This window comes from Oncorhynchus clarkii, chromosome 3, assembly GCF_045791955.1.
Source record: "Oncorhynchus clarkii lewisi isolate Uvic-CL-2024 chromosome 3, UVic_Ocla_1.0, whole genome shotgun sequence".
Taxonomy (NCBI): domain Eukaryota; kingdom Metazoa; phylum Chordata; class Actinopteri; order Salmoniformes; family Salmonidae; genus Oncorhynchus; species Oncorhynchus clarkii.
This window is the reverse complement of record NC_092149.1, coordinates 85,019,251-85,035,444: the sequence shown is the minus strand read 5'-3', so window position 1 is coordinate 85,035,444 and position 16,194 is coordinate 85,019,251.

The following is a 16,194-nucleotide window of genomic DNA, read 5'->3' as shown; positions in this document are numbered from 1 at the left end:
CCGACATTGATGAGACAGCCTATCGGGAGGAGGTCAGAGACCTGGACGTGTGGTGCCAGGCAAAGACCTCTACCCCAACGTGATCAAGACAAACGAGATGATTGTGGACTACAGGAAAAAGAGGACTGAGCACGCCCCCATTCTCATCAATGGGGCTGTAGAGGAGCAGGTTGAGAGCTTCAAGTTCCTTGGTGTCCACATCACCAACAAACTAACATGGTCCAAGAACACCAAGACAGTCAGAAAGAGGGCACAACAATACCTATTCCCCCTCAGGAGACTGAAAAGATTTGGCATAGGTCCTCAGATCCTCAAAATGTTCTACAGCTGCGCAATCAAGAGCCACCTGACTGTTTGTATCACCGCCCGATATTGCAACTGTCTGGCCTCCGACCGCAAGGCATTACAGAGTGTAGTATGAACGGCCCAGTACATCACTGGGGCCAAGCTTCCTGAAATCCAGGACCTCTATACCAGGCAGTGTCAGAAGAAGGCCTTACAAATTGTCAAAGACTCTAACCACCCTAGTCATAGACTGTTCTCTCTGCTACCACACGGCAAGAGGTACTGGAGCGCCAAGTTTAGGTCCAAGAGGCTTCCGAACAGCTTCAACCCCCAAGCCTTAAGACTCCTGAACATCTAATCAAATGGATACCCTGACAATTTGCATTGCCCCCCCCCCCCCCCCTCTTTTACACCACTGCTACTCTCTGTTGTTATCATCTATGCATTGTCACTTTAATAACTCTACCTACATGTACATATTACCTTAACTAACTGCTGCCATTACACATTGACTCTGTACCGGGAGTGGCACCGGTTAGATGAGGTAATATGGAGATTGCATCATAAATAGAGGTTGCATCATCTGCGGATCTGTTGGGGCGGTATGCAAATTGGGGTGGGTCTAGGGTTTCTGGGATAATGGTGTTGATGTGAGTCATGACCAGCCTTTCAAATAACCCCTCTGTATATAGTCTCGCTATTGTTATTTTACTGCCTCCAACCGCAAGGCACTAATTGACTCTGTACCGGTACCCCCTGTATATAGCCTCCACATTGACTCTGTATCGGTACCCCCTGTATATAGCCTCCACATTGACTCTGTACCAGTACCCCCTGTATATATCCTCCACATTGACTCTGTACCAGTACCCCCTGTATATATCCTCCACATTGACTCTGTACCAGTACCCCCTGTACAGTGCCTTGCGAAAGTATTCGGCCCCCTTGAACTTTGCGACCTTTTGCCACATTTCAGGCTTCAAACATAAAGATATAAAACTGTATTTTTTGTGAAGAATCAACAACAAGTGGGACACAATCATGAAGTGGAACGACATTTATTGGATATTTCAAACTTTTTTAACAAATCAAAAACTGAAAAATTGGGCGTGCAAAATTATTCAGCCCCCTTAAGTTAATACTTTGTAGCGCCCCCTTTTGCTGCGATTACAGCTGTAAGTCGCTTGGGGTATGTCTCTATCAGTTTTGCACATCGAGAGACTGAAATTTTTTCCCATTCCTCCTTGCAAAACAGCTCGAGCTCAGTGAGGTTGGATGGAGAGCATTTGTGAACAGCAGTTTTCAGTTCTTTCCAGATTCTCGATTGGATTCAGGTCTGGACTTTGACTTGGCCATTCTAACACCTGGATATGTTTATTTTTGAACCATTCCATTGTAGATTTTGCTTTATGTTTTGGATCATTGTCTTGTTGGAAGACAAATCTCCGTCCCAGTCTCAGGTCTTTTGCAGACTCCATCAGGTTTTCTTCCAGAATGGTCCTGTATTTGGCTCCATCCATCTTCCCATCAATTTTAACCATCTTCCCTGTCCCTGCTGAAGAAAAGCAGGCCCAAACCATGATGCTGCCACCACCATGTTTGACAGTGGGGATGGTGTGTTCAGCTGTGTTGAGCTGTGTTGCTTTTACGCCAAACATAACGTTTTGCATTGTTGCCAAAAAGTTCAATTTTGGTTTCATCTGACCAGAGCACCTTCTTCCATATGTTTGGTGTGTCTCCCAGGTGGCTTGTGGCAAACTTTAAACAACACTTTTTATGGATATCTTTAAGAAATGGCTTTCTTCCATAAAGGCCAGATTTGTGCAATATACGACTGATTGTTGTCCTATGGACAGAGTCTCCCACCTCAGCTGTAGATCTCTGCAGTTCATCCAGAGTGATCATGGGCCATTGGCTGCATCTCTGATCAGTCTTCTCCTTGTATGAGCTGAAAGTTTAGAGGGACGGCCAGGTCTTGGTAGATTTGCAGTGGTCTGATACTCCTTCCATTTCAATATTATCGCTTGCAAAGTGCTCCTTGGGATGTTTAAAGCTTGGGAAATATTTTTGTATCCAAATCCGGCTTTAAACTTCTTCACAACAGTATCTCGGACCTGCCTGGTGTGTTCCTTGTTCTTCATGATGCTCTCTGCGCTTTTAACGGACCTCTGAGACTATCACAGTGCAGTTGCATTTATACGGAGACTTGATTACACACAGGTGGATTGTATTTATCATCATTAGTCATTTAGGTCAACATTGGATCATTCAGAGATCCTCACTGAACTTCTGGAGAGAGTTTGCTGCACTGAAAGTAAAGGGGCTGAATAATTTTGCACGCCCAATTTTTCAGTTTTTGATTTGTTAAAAAAGTTTGAAATATCCAATAAATGTCGTTCCACTTCATGATTGTGTCCCACTTGTTGTTGATTCTTCACAAAAAAATACAGTTTTATATCTTTATGTTTGAAGCCTGAAATGTGGCAAAAGGTCGCAAAGTTCAACGGGGCCGAATACTTTCGCAAGGCACTGTATAGAGCCTCCACATTGACTCTGTACCAGTACCCCCTGTATAGAGCCTCCACATTGACTCTGTACCGGTGCTCCCTGTATATAGCCTCCACATTGACTCTGTACCGGTGCTCCCTGTATATAGCCTCCACATTGACTCTGTACCAGTACCCCCTGTATATATCCTCCACATTGACTCTGTACCGGTACCCCCTGTATATAGCCTCCACATTGACTCTGTACCAGTACCCCCTGTATATAGCCTCCACATTGACTCTGTACCAGTACCCCCTGTATATAGCCTCCACATTGACTCTGTACAGGTACCCCCTGTATATAGCCTCCACATTGACGCTGTACCAGTACCCCCTGTATATAGCCTCCACATTGACTCTGTACCAGTACCCCCTGTATATATCCTCCACATTGACTCTGTACCGGTACCCCCTGTATATAGCCTCCACATTGACTCTGTACCAGTACCCCCTGTATATATCCTCCACATTGACTCTGTACCAGTACCCCCTGTATATATCCTCCACATTGACTCTGTACCGGTACCCCCTGTATATAGCCTCCACATTGACTCTGTACCAGTACCCCCTGTATATATCCTCCACATTGACTCTGTACCAGTACCCCCTGTATATAGCCTCCACATTGACTCTGTACCAGTACCCCTGTATATATCTTCCACATTGACTCTGTACCAGTACCCCCTGTATATATCCTCCACATTGACTCTGTACCGTAACACCCTGTATATAGCCTCCACATTGACTCTGTACCAGTACCCCCTGTATATAGCCTCCACATTGACTCTGTACCGGTACCCCCTGTATATAGCCTCCACATTGACTCTGTACCAATACCCCCTGTATATAGCCTCCACATTGACTCTGTACCAGTACCCTCTGTATATAGCCTCCACATTGACTCTGTACCAGTACCCCCTGTATATAGCCTCCACATTGACTCTGTACCAGTTCCCCCTGTATATAGCCTCCACATTGACTCTGTACCGTAATACCCTGTATATAGTCTCCACATTGACTCTGTACCGTAATACCCTGTATATAGCCTCCACATTGACTCTGTACCAGTACCCCCTGTATATAGCCTCCACATTGACTCTGTACCGTAATACCCCCCTGTATATAGTCTCCACATTGACTCTGTACCAGTACCCCCTGTATATAGCCTCCACGTTGACTCTGTACCAGTTCCTCCTGTATATAGTCTCCACATTGACTCTGTACCAATACCCCCTGTATATAGCCTCCACATTGACTCTGTACCAATACCTCCTGTATATAGCCTCCACATTGACTCTGTACCAGTACCCCCTGTATATAGCCTCCACATTGACTCTGTATCAATACCCCCTGTATATAGTCTCCACATTGACTCTGTACCAGTACCTCCTGTATATAGCCTCCACATTGACTCTGTACCAGTACCCCCTGTATATAGCCTCCACATTGACTCTGTACCAGTACCTCCTGTATATAGCCTCCACATTGACTCTGTACCAGTACCCCCTGTATATAGCCTCCACATTGACTCTGTACCAGTACCCCCTGTATATATCCTCCACATTGACTCTGTACCAGTACCTCCTGTATATAGCCTCCACATTGACTCTGTACCAGTACCCCCTGTATATAGCCTCCACATTGACTCTGTACCAGTACCCCCTGTATATAGCCTCCACATTGACTCTGTACCAGTACCCCCTGTATAAAGTCTCCACATTGACTCTGTACCAGTACCCCCTGTATATAGCCTCCACATTGACTCTGTACCAATACCCCCTGTATATAGTCTCCACATTGACTCTGTACCGTAATACCCTGTATATAGCCTCCACATTGACTCTGTACCAGTACCCCCTGAATATAGCCTCCACATTGACTCTGTACCGTAATACCCCCCTGTATATAGTCTCCACATTGACTCTGTACCAGTACCCCCTTTATATAGCCTCCACGTTGACTCTGTACCAGTTCCCCCTGTATATAGTCTCCACATTGACTCTGTACCAATACCCACTGTATATAGCCTCCACATTGACTCTGTACCAATACCTCCTGTATATAGCCTCCACATTGACTCTGTACCAGTACCCCCTGTATATAGCCTCCACATTGACTCTGTACCAATACCCCCTGTATATAGTCTCCACATTGACTCTGTACCAGTACCTCCTGTATATAGCCTCCACATTGACTCTGTACCAGTACCCCCTGTATATAGCCTCCACATTGACTCTGTACCAGTACCTCCTGTATATAGCCTCCACATTGACTCTGTACCAGTACCCCCTGTATATAGCCTCCACATTGACTCTGTACCAGTACCCCCTGTATATATCCTCCACATTGACTCTGTACCAGTACCTCCTGTATATAGCCTCCACATTGACTCTGTACCAGTACCCCCTGTATATAGCCTCCACATTGACTCTGTACCAGTACCCCCTGTATATAGCCTCCACATTGACTCTGTACCAGTACCCCCTGTATATAGCCTCCACATTGACTCTGTACCGTAACACCCTGTATATAGCCTCCACATTGACTCTGTACCTGTACCCCCTGTATATAGCCTCCACATTGACTCTGTACCGGTACTTCCTGTATATAGCCTCCACATTGACTCTGTACCAGTACCCCCTGTATATAGCCTCCACATTGACTCTGTACCAGTACCCCCTGTATATATCCTCCACATTGACTCTGTACCGTACACCCTGTATATAGCCTCCACATTGACTCTGTACCAGTACCCCCTGTATATAGCCTCCACATTGACTCTGTACCAATACCCCCTGTATATAGTCTCCACATTGACTCTGTACCAGTACCTCCTGTATATAGCCTCCACATTGACTCTGTACCAGTACCCCCTGTATATAGCCTCCACATTGACTCTGTACCGTAACACCCTGTATATAGCCTCCACATTGACTCTGTACCAGTACCCCCTGTATATAGCCTCCACATTGACTCTGTACCAGTACCCCCTGTATATAGCCTCCACATTGACTCTGTACCGTAACACCCTGTATATAGCCTCCACATTGACTCTGTACCAGTACCCCCTGTATATAGCCTCCACATTGACTCTGTACCGGTACTTCCTGTATATAGCCTCCACATTGACTCTGTACCAGTACCCCCTGTATATAGCCTCCACATTGACTCTGTACCAGTACCCCCTGTATATATCCTCCACATTGACTCTGTACCGTAACACCCTGTATATAGCCTCCACATTGACTCTGTACCAGTACCCCCTGTATATAGCCTCCACATTGACTCTGTATCGGTACCCCCTGTATATAGCCTCCACATTGACTCTGTACCAGTACCCCCTGTATATAGCCTCCACATTGACTCTGTAGCAATACCCCCTGTATATAGTCTCCACATTGACTCTGTACCAGTACCTCCTGTATATAGCCTCCACATTGACTCTGTACCAGTACCCCCTGTATATAGCCTCCACATTGACTCTGTACGGTAACACCCTGTATATAGCCTCCACATTGACTCTGTACCGTAATACCCTGTATATAGCCTCCACATTGACTCTGTACCGTAACACCCTGTATATTGCCTCCACATTGACTCTGTACCGTAATACCCTGTATATAGCCTCCACATTGACTCTGTACCGTAACACCCTGTATATAGCCTCCACATTGACTCTGTACTGGTACCCCCTGTATATAGCCTCCACATTGACTCTGTACCGTAACACCCTGTATATATCCTCCACATTGACTCTGTACCGTAATACCCTGTATATATCCTCCACATTGACTCTGTACCGTAACACCCTGTATATAGCCTCCACATTGACTCTGTACCGTAATACCCTGTATATAGCCTCCACATTGACTCTGTACCGGTACCCCCTGTATATAGCCTCCACATTGACTCTGTACCTGTACCCCCTGTATATAGCCTCCACATTGACTCTGTACCGTAACACCCTGTATATAGCCTCCACATTGACTCTATACCGTAACACCCTGTATATAGCCTCCACATTGACTCTGTACCGTAATACCCTGTATATAGCCTCCACATTGAGTCTGTACCGTAATACCCTTTATATAGCCTCCACATTGACTCTGTACCGTAATACCCTGTATATAGCCTCCACATTGACTCTGTACCGTAACACCCTGTATATAGCCTCCACATTGACTCTGTACCGTAATACCCTGTATATAGCCTCCACATTGACTCTGTACCGTAATACCCTGTATATATCCTCCACATTGACTCTGTACCGTAATACCCTGTATATAGCCTCCACATTGACTCTGTACCGTAATACCCTGTATATAGCCTCCACATTGACTCTGTACCGTAACACCCTGTATATAGCCTCCACATTGACTCTGTACCGTAACACCCTGTATATAGCCTCCACATTGTTATTTTACTGCTGCTCTTTAACCACTTGTTACGTTTATTTCTTATTCTTATCCGTATTTTTGTTAACTGCGTTGTTGGTTAGGGGCTCGTAAGTACGCATTTCACTGTTGTATTCAGGCACACGTGACTAATAAAATGTTATTTTTATTTGAATACTTTGTAGATGCACCTTTGGCAGCGATTAAATTTGTGAGTCTTTCTGGGTAAGTCTCTGAGAGCTTTCCACACCTGAATTGCCGATTAATCTTTCCAAAATCTGTCACGCTCTGTTGAATTGATTGTTGATCATTGTTAGATAACCCTTTTCAGGTCTTGCCATAGATTTCAGTCAAAAAACGTAACTCATCCACTCAAGGACATTCACTGTCTTCTTGGTAAACAACTCCAGTGTAGATTTGGCTTTATGTTTTTATGTTTTTGCCCTCACTGAAAGGTGAATTAATCTTCCAGTGTCTGGTTTAGATACCTTAATAGAAAGTTACTCAAGTAAAAGTAACTCACCCAGTAAAACACTACTTGAGTAAAAGTCTAAAATAATTTGGTTCTGTATATACTTAAGTATCAAAAGTAAATGTAATTGCTAAAATATACTTAAGTATCAAAAGTAAAAGTAGAGTATGAATAATTTAAAATTCCTTATTTTAAGCAAAGCAGATACAACCATTTTCTTGTTTTTTAAATGTATGGAAATTAGATTAGTTTTGATATCAGACCATTTCTTAACTGAACATGTTTCTTAACTTTAAGTTTGTCTTGCCTTCCAGGTTACCCACTTGGTCATTTTGTAAATATATATTGTGTTCTGGAACCATTACATGCACCCATCTCATTGTTATTTACTTATTATATCTATGTATATATAATATAGATACAGTGCCTTGCGAAAGTATTCGGCCCCCTTGAACTTTGCGACCTTTTGCCACATTTCAGGCTTCAAACATAAAGATATAAAACTGTATTTTTTTGTGAAGAATCAACAACAAGTGGGACACAATCATGAAGTGGAACGACATTTATTGGATATTTCAAACTTTTTTAACAAATCAAAAACTGAAAAATTGGGCGTGCATAATTATACTGTCATAACCCTATCATAACATCGTAATAGGTCCACTATTATTCTGCATTATAAGGTATCAGGCTGTGGGTGGGTGTGAGCTGTCATAAGCTGTCATAAGGCTAGAAAATACAGCAATATCTTTGTCATAACACGATCATGACATATTTATGTCCGTTTATGACATGTGTTATGAACCTTTATGACATGTGTTATGAACCTTTATGACATGTGTTATGAACCTTTATGACATGTGTTATGAACCTTTATGACATGTTCAAAGAAATTGTTACCCAAAAGGTTGGCAAGCAATTCCCCCAATTACCAATAATGAAATGTACAGCATTGGACCAATCAGATCTCATTATTAAGTATTACAGAGCTGCGATTATTCTAAAGAAGTGCCTTTAATAATTGAAAACAGACCTCAGCTCTCTTGTTCAGAAAATACTTTCTCAGATTTAAAAAAAAATACCAATGTTCAGTACATGGGCTAGTTTATCTGGACATTTTCTGACAAGTTATAAATAGTTATATGATGACAAGTTATAAATGGCTCTCTAAGGTATAAAATGACTGACATGAGAAGAGTAAAACTGGTGATGCACTCTCCAATATTATTCTACTATTACAACATTCAAGAATAAGTTGAAAGCCAGACTGAGTTAATAAAAATAAATGAACTCCTCCACCGACTGCCCCGCCCCACTGTTTGGAATGCACCAGAGGTGGAATAAGTACCCCATTGTCCTACTTGACTAAAGTCTAAAATAATTTGGTTCTGTATATACTTAAGTATCAAAAGTAAAAGTAGAGTATGAATAATTTAAAATTCCTTATTTTAAGCAAAGCAGATACAACCATTTTCTTGTTTTTTAAATGTATGGATGGCCAGGGTCACACTCCAACACTCAGACATCATTTACAAAAGATGCACGTCTGTTTAGTGAGTCCCCCAGATCAGAGGCAGAAGGGAGGACCATGTGTTGTCTTGATAAGTGCGTGAATTGGACCATTTTCCTGTCCTGCCAAGCTTTCAAAACATAACGAGTACTTTTGGGTGTCAGGTAAAATGTATGGAGTAAAAATTACATTATTTTCTTTAGGAATGTAGTGAAGTAAAAGTAAAAGTATACAAATATAAATAGTCAAGTACAGATCAGTGGAAACCACTGATATAAATGTGCACCATTATTTCTACAGTTTCATTTGGTTTTAGTCCTTTCAATGTAGATTGAGGTAACCCTGCCTTAGATGATAACAACACCACCTTCAATGGAACTGAACAGAGTTAAGGATTCTTAGGGGTTCTTAAACTTTTTCAGCTAGAGACCCACATTAGAAACTGACCGTCATCCCATGACCCAAATCTTCCTCCAGAGACTCAAATTAGGAAGAAATAGTGTGCGATTATATATTTATTTTATATAACTTGCGACTCACCTCTCACTCGCTCACGGCCCACTTTGGATCCCGACCTATAGTTTAAGAAACCCTGATCTTGTCCATTTAAATGCAGACTTACTTTGAAATCGTTGACACTTTCAGACAAGCAGGCTGTGCGTTGAGCCAGGGTCACAGAGCAGTATAGGTCTACAGCTTGAGTCTATCACCTTTCATGTAAAGCAAAATGAAAGTGAAACGTTTTGATGGTCCATTCTGGGAAATCATACCGTTATTCTGAATCTGTTACACAGTGCCTAATCACATCTCAGATACAACCTCATTGGTTCTTAAGGGTCACATGATTTCCCAGAAAGTAAAATGAAGTCCAGGTAGTTTCTCAAAGTGCATACACAGATAGACACAATAAAACGGATGACATCCCACTGTGGACTTTACAATGGGGGAATGTTTACACTGCACAGCCTGGTGGATGGATGGATTGGGAATCCCCATGAAATGGGATATCTCCTCAGTGACATTCACAGGACACAACTGTGTAGAGTTTACACAAATTCTAGCATTTTAGCTGCAGGACTTTGTGAGAAATCAGCTCACTACACAGCCTAATGTGCATATTGAACATACAGATTGGACTGTACAGTGTAAACTAGAGATTGCACTCCCATGAACTGGGTATCAGCCTACTCAGTGACACTCACAGAACTATGTACAGTTTACACACATATTAGCATCTTAGCTCCTATTGTGCCCCTCCCTCCACTTCCCTTTTTTTAATACCTTTATTTAACTAGGCAAGTCAAATTCTTATTTTCAATGACAGCCTAAGAACAGTGGGTTAACTGCCTGTTCAGAGGCAGAACGACAGATTTGTACCTTGTCAGCTCGGGGGTTTGAACTTGCAACCTTCCGGTTACTAGTCCAACACTCTAACCACTAGGCTACCCTGCCGCCCCATTAAATGGGGCTCTGTTGTTTCATCGCCCTCAAATGAAAAGCCCTATACATATTGACCAACTACGGTTTGGACCCTATCGTGCAGAACAGGTGGTTGGAGTTCATCGGTCCCCAGTGCAGTGGTGGTGAGTAAACTGGTAGCTAGACCGTAGACTGATGGTTATGTATCTGGTTGTGTATATTTGAACAGTTGTATTTAAAAAAAAACCTGGTTTGATAAATTCCCAAGCCAAGGAGATACAACTAGTAGAGTCATTTTGGCTGTGAAGTGCATTAGCAAAAAGCTTAGTTCTTTCTTTACAACAAAATGCAATTGACCACTTGGCCGTCTATTGTACCTCCCAGTCACAATCTCATAAGATTGCCTGCTGTAGTTGTTCGAGAGATGTCAAGTTCGCAGCCAAACCTGCAGAATAGAGAGAACCAGCAAGGGGGCAATCATCAGCATCATCTGTGTGTTTGTGACTGAACCGGTCTCTTTAATGAGGGGCCAGCAGCTGATCTACACTGATATACCCATCAATGGGGCTCTGGCCAAAGACTTCACCTCCAGCCTCACCAATGGTCGTCGATGGGGAGATCATAATCGGGTAGGTTTTTATCTGACCTGTTCAATCTTCAACATAATACCTGTTTGTGTGTCAGATATCACCTATCCTAACTGCCATTGGTAATAGAACAGTGACTATGTGTGTATGTGTTCACAGAAACATGTATTGAGCCAGCACATTGAGACTTGCAAGATGATGTGATGAAGTTCAGACTGTCTGACGAGCTTGAAACTGATGTCTCTGAATGGAGAGAGACCTGGCACTCTTGACAGGCAGGCTTGATACTGATGTCTCTGAATGGAGAGAGACCTGGCACTCTGACAGATAGGCTTGATACTGATGTCTCTGAATGGAGAGAGACCTGGCACTCTGACAGATAGGCTTGATACTGATGTCTCTGAATGGAGAGAGACCTGGCACTTGGGATTCAAGAAACAACCAAATCAAACCACACCCCCACGCCAACTCATGTTTGGCTTCTGTCATGGTCGCCAGCATTTCTTGAGGAGCCAGCCAAAAGACAAGGACAAATCAGCAGGTTCAATAACCATTGATATTGAAAAAAAGAAAAATGACTAAGTTAGAAGTAGGGAGTGCGAAGCCGAGTGCCTTCTCTACCCGGGCTCTACCAAGGTTTTCCAGCACACAACTTTGACCTACTACAGCAACTACGTTGGTCTATTGTACTGCAAACAATGTGTGGGCAGGTTGTTTGGGATTCAAACCTTCTCAAAGAGCCGAATTCATACTCTTCAGTTGAATATTTGACTTTACGGTGTCCTGCTATTAAACTAATATACAGTATCATCTATACATCATTAGGATGTATGCATTAGTGTATCTACAGGCCTATTGTAAATGTGTATAATAGTAGCGTCACCATCTTTACTGCAAAAATAAATACAAATATCTTTATTAGAACATTTGAAAGGAAAAATGTTTTTCCCCTAATTTTCCAAAGTTTGGTTTTGGAATATGTTGGGAGCTGCAAAGATCTATGTGTCTATCTACGTTAATGAACCATCAGTACTGTACAGTACTGTGGGAGTTGGACATGAATGAATTTGCAAAAGCAACATTTAATTAATCAATGATAATGATTAATCATACCTGGATAGGCTATCTGGGAATTAAACGTTATAATTAACCTGGGAAGTTGGTTCATCTGGGTTACTATTGCAAAGTTTAAGATGTCTCTTTTAATTGGAAGAACCTAGAAAGATATGTTCGACAATTTAAATACATATATTGAATGAGACGATGACGATACCCAAGTTATTGAGATTGCTGGATTATCATAAAGATAATGTCAGGTACATTTACCACTATGGTACACTTTCCCCTCGGGTCAAAGCCATATGGGATTCCCACTGGAGGCGGGACTGATTGATTGTGCTTTGCAAAAGCAGATTTTACTGATTGATCAAATTTAATGAATAATCAAACCTGTATAGCTTATCTGGGAATTAAACTTTAAATTAACCTGAGAGCTTTGCTTAATCGAAGTTAATGTGGAAAAAGTTCATATTGTCTCATTGTAGAAGCCCAATCAATTTGCATATTATTTAAAATCATTTATTTACTAATTGTAATTAATTCACAGAAATGCATCACACAAACAGTAGATGGTTACAAGGAAATAATAGCGGAGCTTCCCTAGTGGGATAAACCGGCATCGCGGCTTGGTGTACAAAAGGGAAGTGGGGGTCGACTTGAGATAAAACAACACACAGTTGATAATTCTAACAATTGAAATGCTAATCCTTTGCACATGAACGCTCACTCATTCAGGAATAATTGCAATCAATATATATATTTATATATATACACAGTGGGGCAAAAAAATAGTTAGTCAGCCACCAATTGTGCAAGTTCTCCTACTTAAAAAGATGAGAGAGGCCTGTAATTTTCATCATAGGTACACTTCAACTATGACAGACCAAATGAGAAAAAAACAGAAAATCACATTGTAGTATTTTTTATGAATTTATTTGCAAATGATGGTGGAAAATAAGTATTTGGTCAATAACAAAAGTTTATCTCAATACTTTGTTATATACCCTTTGTTGGCAATGACAGAGGTCAAACGTTTTCTGTAAGTCTTCACAAGGTTTTCACACACTGTTGCTGGTATTTTGGCCCATTCCTCCATGCAGATCTTTTTCTTCAAACCAAGCTGCTTACCTATTGCAGATTCAGTCTTCCCAGCCTGGTGCAGGTCTACAATTTTGTTTCTGGTGTCCTTTGACAGCTCTTTGGTCTTGGCCATAGTGGAGTTTGGAGTGTGACTGTTTGAGGTTGTGGACAGGTGTCTTTTATACTGATAACAAGTTCAAACAGGTGCCATTAATACAGGTAACGAGTGGTGGACAGAGGAGCCTCTTAAAGAAGAAGTTACAGGTCTGTGAGAGCCAGAAATCTTGCTTGTTTGTAGGTGACCAAATACTTATTTTCCACCATAATTAGGAAATAAATTCATAAAAAATCCTACAATGTGATTTTCTGGATTTTATTTTTCTAATTTTGTCTGTCATAGTTGAAGTGTACCTATGATGAAAATTACAGGCCTCTCTCATCTTTTTAAGTGGGAGAACTTGCACAATTGGTTGCTGACTAAATACTTTTTTGCCCCACTGTAAATCAATCAGGCTTTTAAGATTTCATATTAAAAGGTAGTTCAAAATTCAAAAGGCACTTGCATATCTGAGCTATCTTTTTCTCGGTGCATGGTAACAGTTGACTAAAATGTGAAAAAAGAAGAAACCCACACACTGCTCTTGATGGTTTCACTGCTCTTGATGGTATCACTGCTCTTGATAGTATCACTGATCTTGATGGTATCACTGCTCTTGATAGTATCACTGATCTTGATGGTATCACTGCTCTTGATAGTATCACTGATCTTTAATAGTATCACTGCTCTTTAATAGTATCACTGATCTTGATGGTATCACTGCTCTTGATAGTATCACTGATCTTTAATAGTATCACTGCTCTTGATAGTATCACTGCTCTTGATAGTATCACTGCTCTTTAATAAGCGTTATGTATGGCCATAGTCAGAGCTTTTGTACGTTTCTTAAATTAGCACCCTTATATAGACCTAGCCCCACCCACATCCGTTCCATGAATTTCATCAACATGAAAATAAAGTGTGTGCATAAAACGTATTAAACACTTCTGTTAAACCACAATGAGGACTTCGACCTACCAAGCAAGTTTTCAAAATTCTAAATCAAGAAAAACGTCAGAGTAATCTGGAATAGGGGCATAATGCATGTTCACATTTACAACATAACATATATAGGCATTTCATCATGAATACCTTTAGGGAATAATATCTGGAAGGTGAAAATCCCCAAAACATTCTCTTTTTCCCAGATTATTATTTATATCACCTCCCCTGTCTGATATCTAGACGTTCTCTATGGCACAAAATCGTAGAATTATCGTAGAAGTAGAATTATGTTTAGGTCATTAAAATGTACTGGGACTGGATAATCCCTGTCGTGTCTCCTAATTTAATTTATGTTCGCATATTCTCTGTTTGAGAGAACGAGAGGTTTTACCTACATAGCACAGCGCACATGGACATTTAATAATGTAGATAACATGGGTGGTGGAGCACGTAATAATGTCATTATTTTGAACCGTTTTCCTGTATGTGGGTGGTAGAAATATTCACTCTTCATGTTGTTGCACTGTGCGCAACCTCTGCATGTTTATCTGCCATTCGGAAGAGGGTGTAAAAGAGCCTGGCTGATTTTCTTTTGTGGCTGGCAGTTGGACAAATGTATCGAGTATATTGCGACCTCTCCTATATTCAATAAGTGGTGGATTCTTAAATTCAGCAGGCTGGGTCTGATGATAAAACATGTCAGTGTTTCTTGACCGCATCCCCCACTTTTCGCGAGGTCAAAGTATATGTGGTTGTGAACATTACACAGTGTTCTTTAGATCTAGTGGGTCTTTTTTTTGTAGCAGTTCATCTCGTGTTTTCCCCGATGCCAAATGAAAAGCTTCATCCACACTTTATGGAGAGTAGCCACTTCTTAGAAACCTATTGCGCATCTCCGCTTCCCTTTTCAATGTAGTCCTCTCTGGAGTGGCATATACGGCGCAGTCTGAAGAACTGGCATCTTGGAAGTCCTGTTTTTAATGGCTCAGTTTGGAAGCTGTCCATCTGTTATAGAGTATTTCTGTCCGTTTATTTTCCATATAAATGTAATCTTGCAAAATCATTTAAACAGATCTACTTTAGTATCACATTGTTTGGTCTGTACATGTAGGTACAAAAGAGAGGCCCTTAGATAAGACAGACTTGCGCGTCAGTAAGCTCTTTTTTGGAGAGGTTAATTACCGCGACCTGCTATAGCTCCGTGTCCATGGCCTGTGTTCCTGGTCCCCTTTTTGACCGTTTGTCTCTCCCACATCGTTTATTTTCTTTCGTGGATCCTTGTTGTGCTGCTGTCAGTAGGTAATTAGCTCTCAGTGGATACCTCTGTGTCTACGTTTCCATGTCCTCCCGCTGCTGTGTTTCTGCGTCCCCCGGTCAGTGGTGCCTGCCGAACGTTGGACTCTCGGTGTTCCCGTCCTTGAGCCTTCCCATGCGTACACCTGGTTGAGCTGGTAGTCCTCTGTGTCTCGCTGATATTTCTTGATCTTTTGTTGCTTGTAGGAAGTCTCAGTATTATTTATCTCACATCCCCTGCTTGATAGCTTAACTTTCTCTATGCCACAAAATCTTTAGGTAGAAAGAATTTTCAGTTGGGGGCGATGAAACAACAGAGTGCCATTCAATGAAGGGAAGTGAATTGCGCGGAGGGGCACAATAAGAGCTAAGATGCTAATATGTCTGTAAACTGTACATTTATTTCATTTTATTTTGTTTTACCAGGCAAGTCAGTTAAAAACAAATTCTTATTTTCAATGACGGCCTAGGAACAGTGGGTTAACTGGTCTAGGAACAGTGGATTAA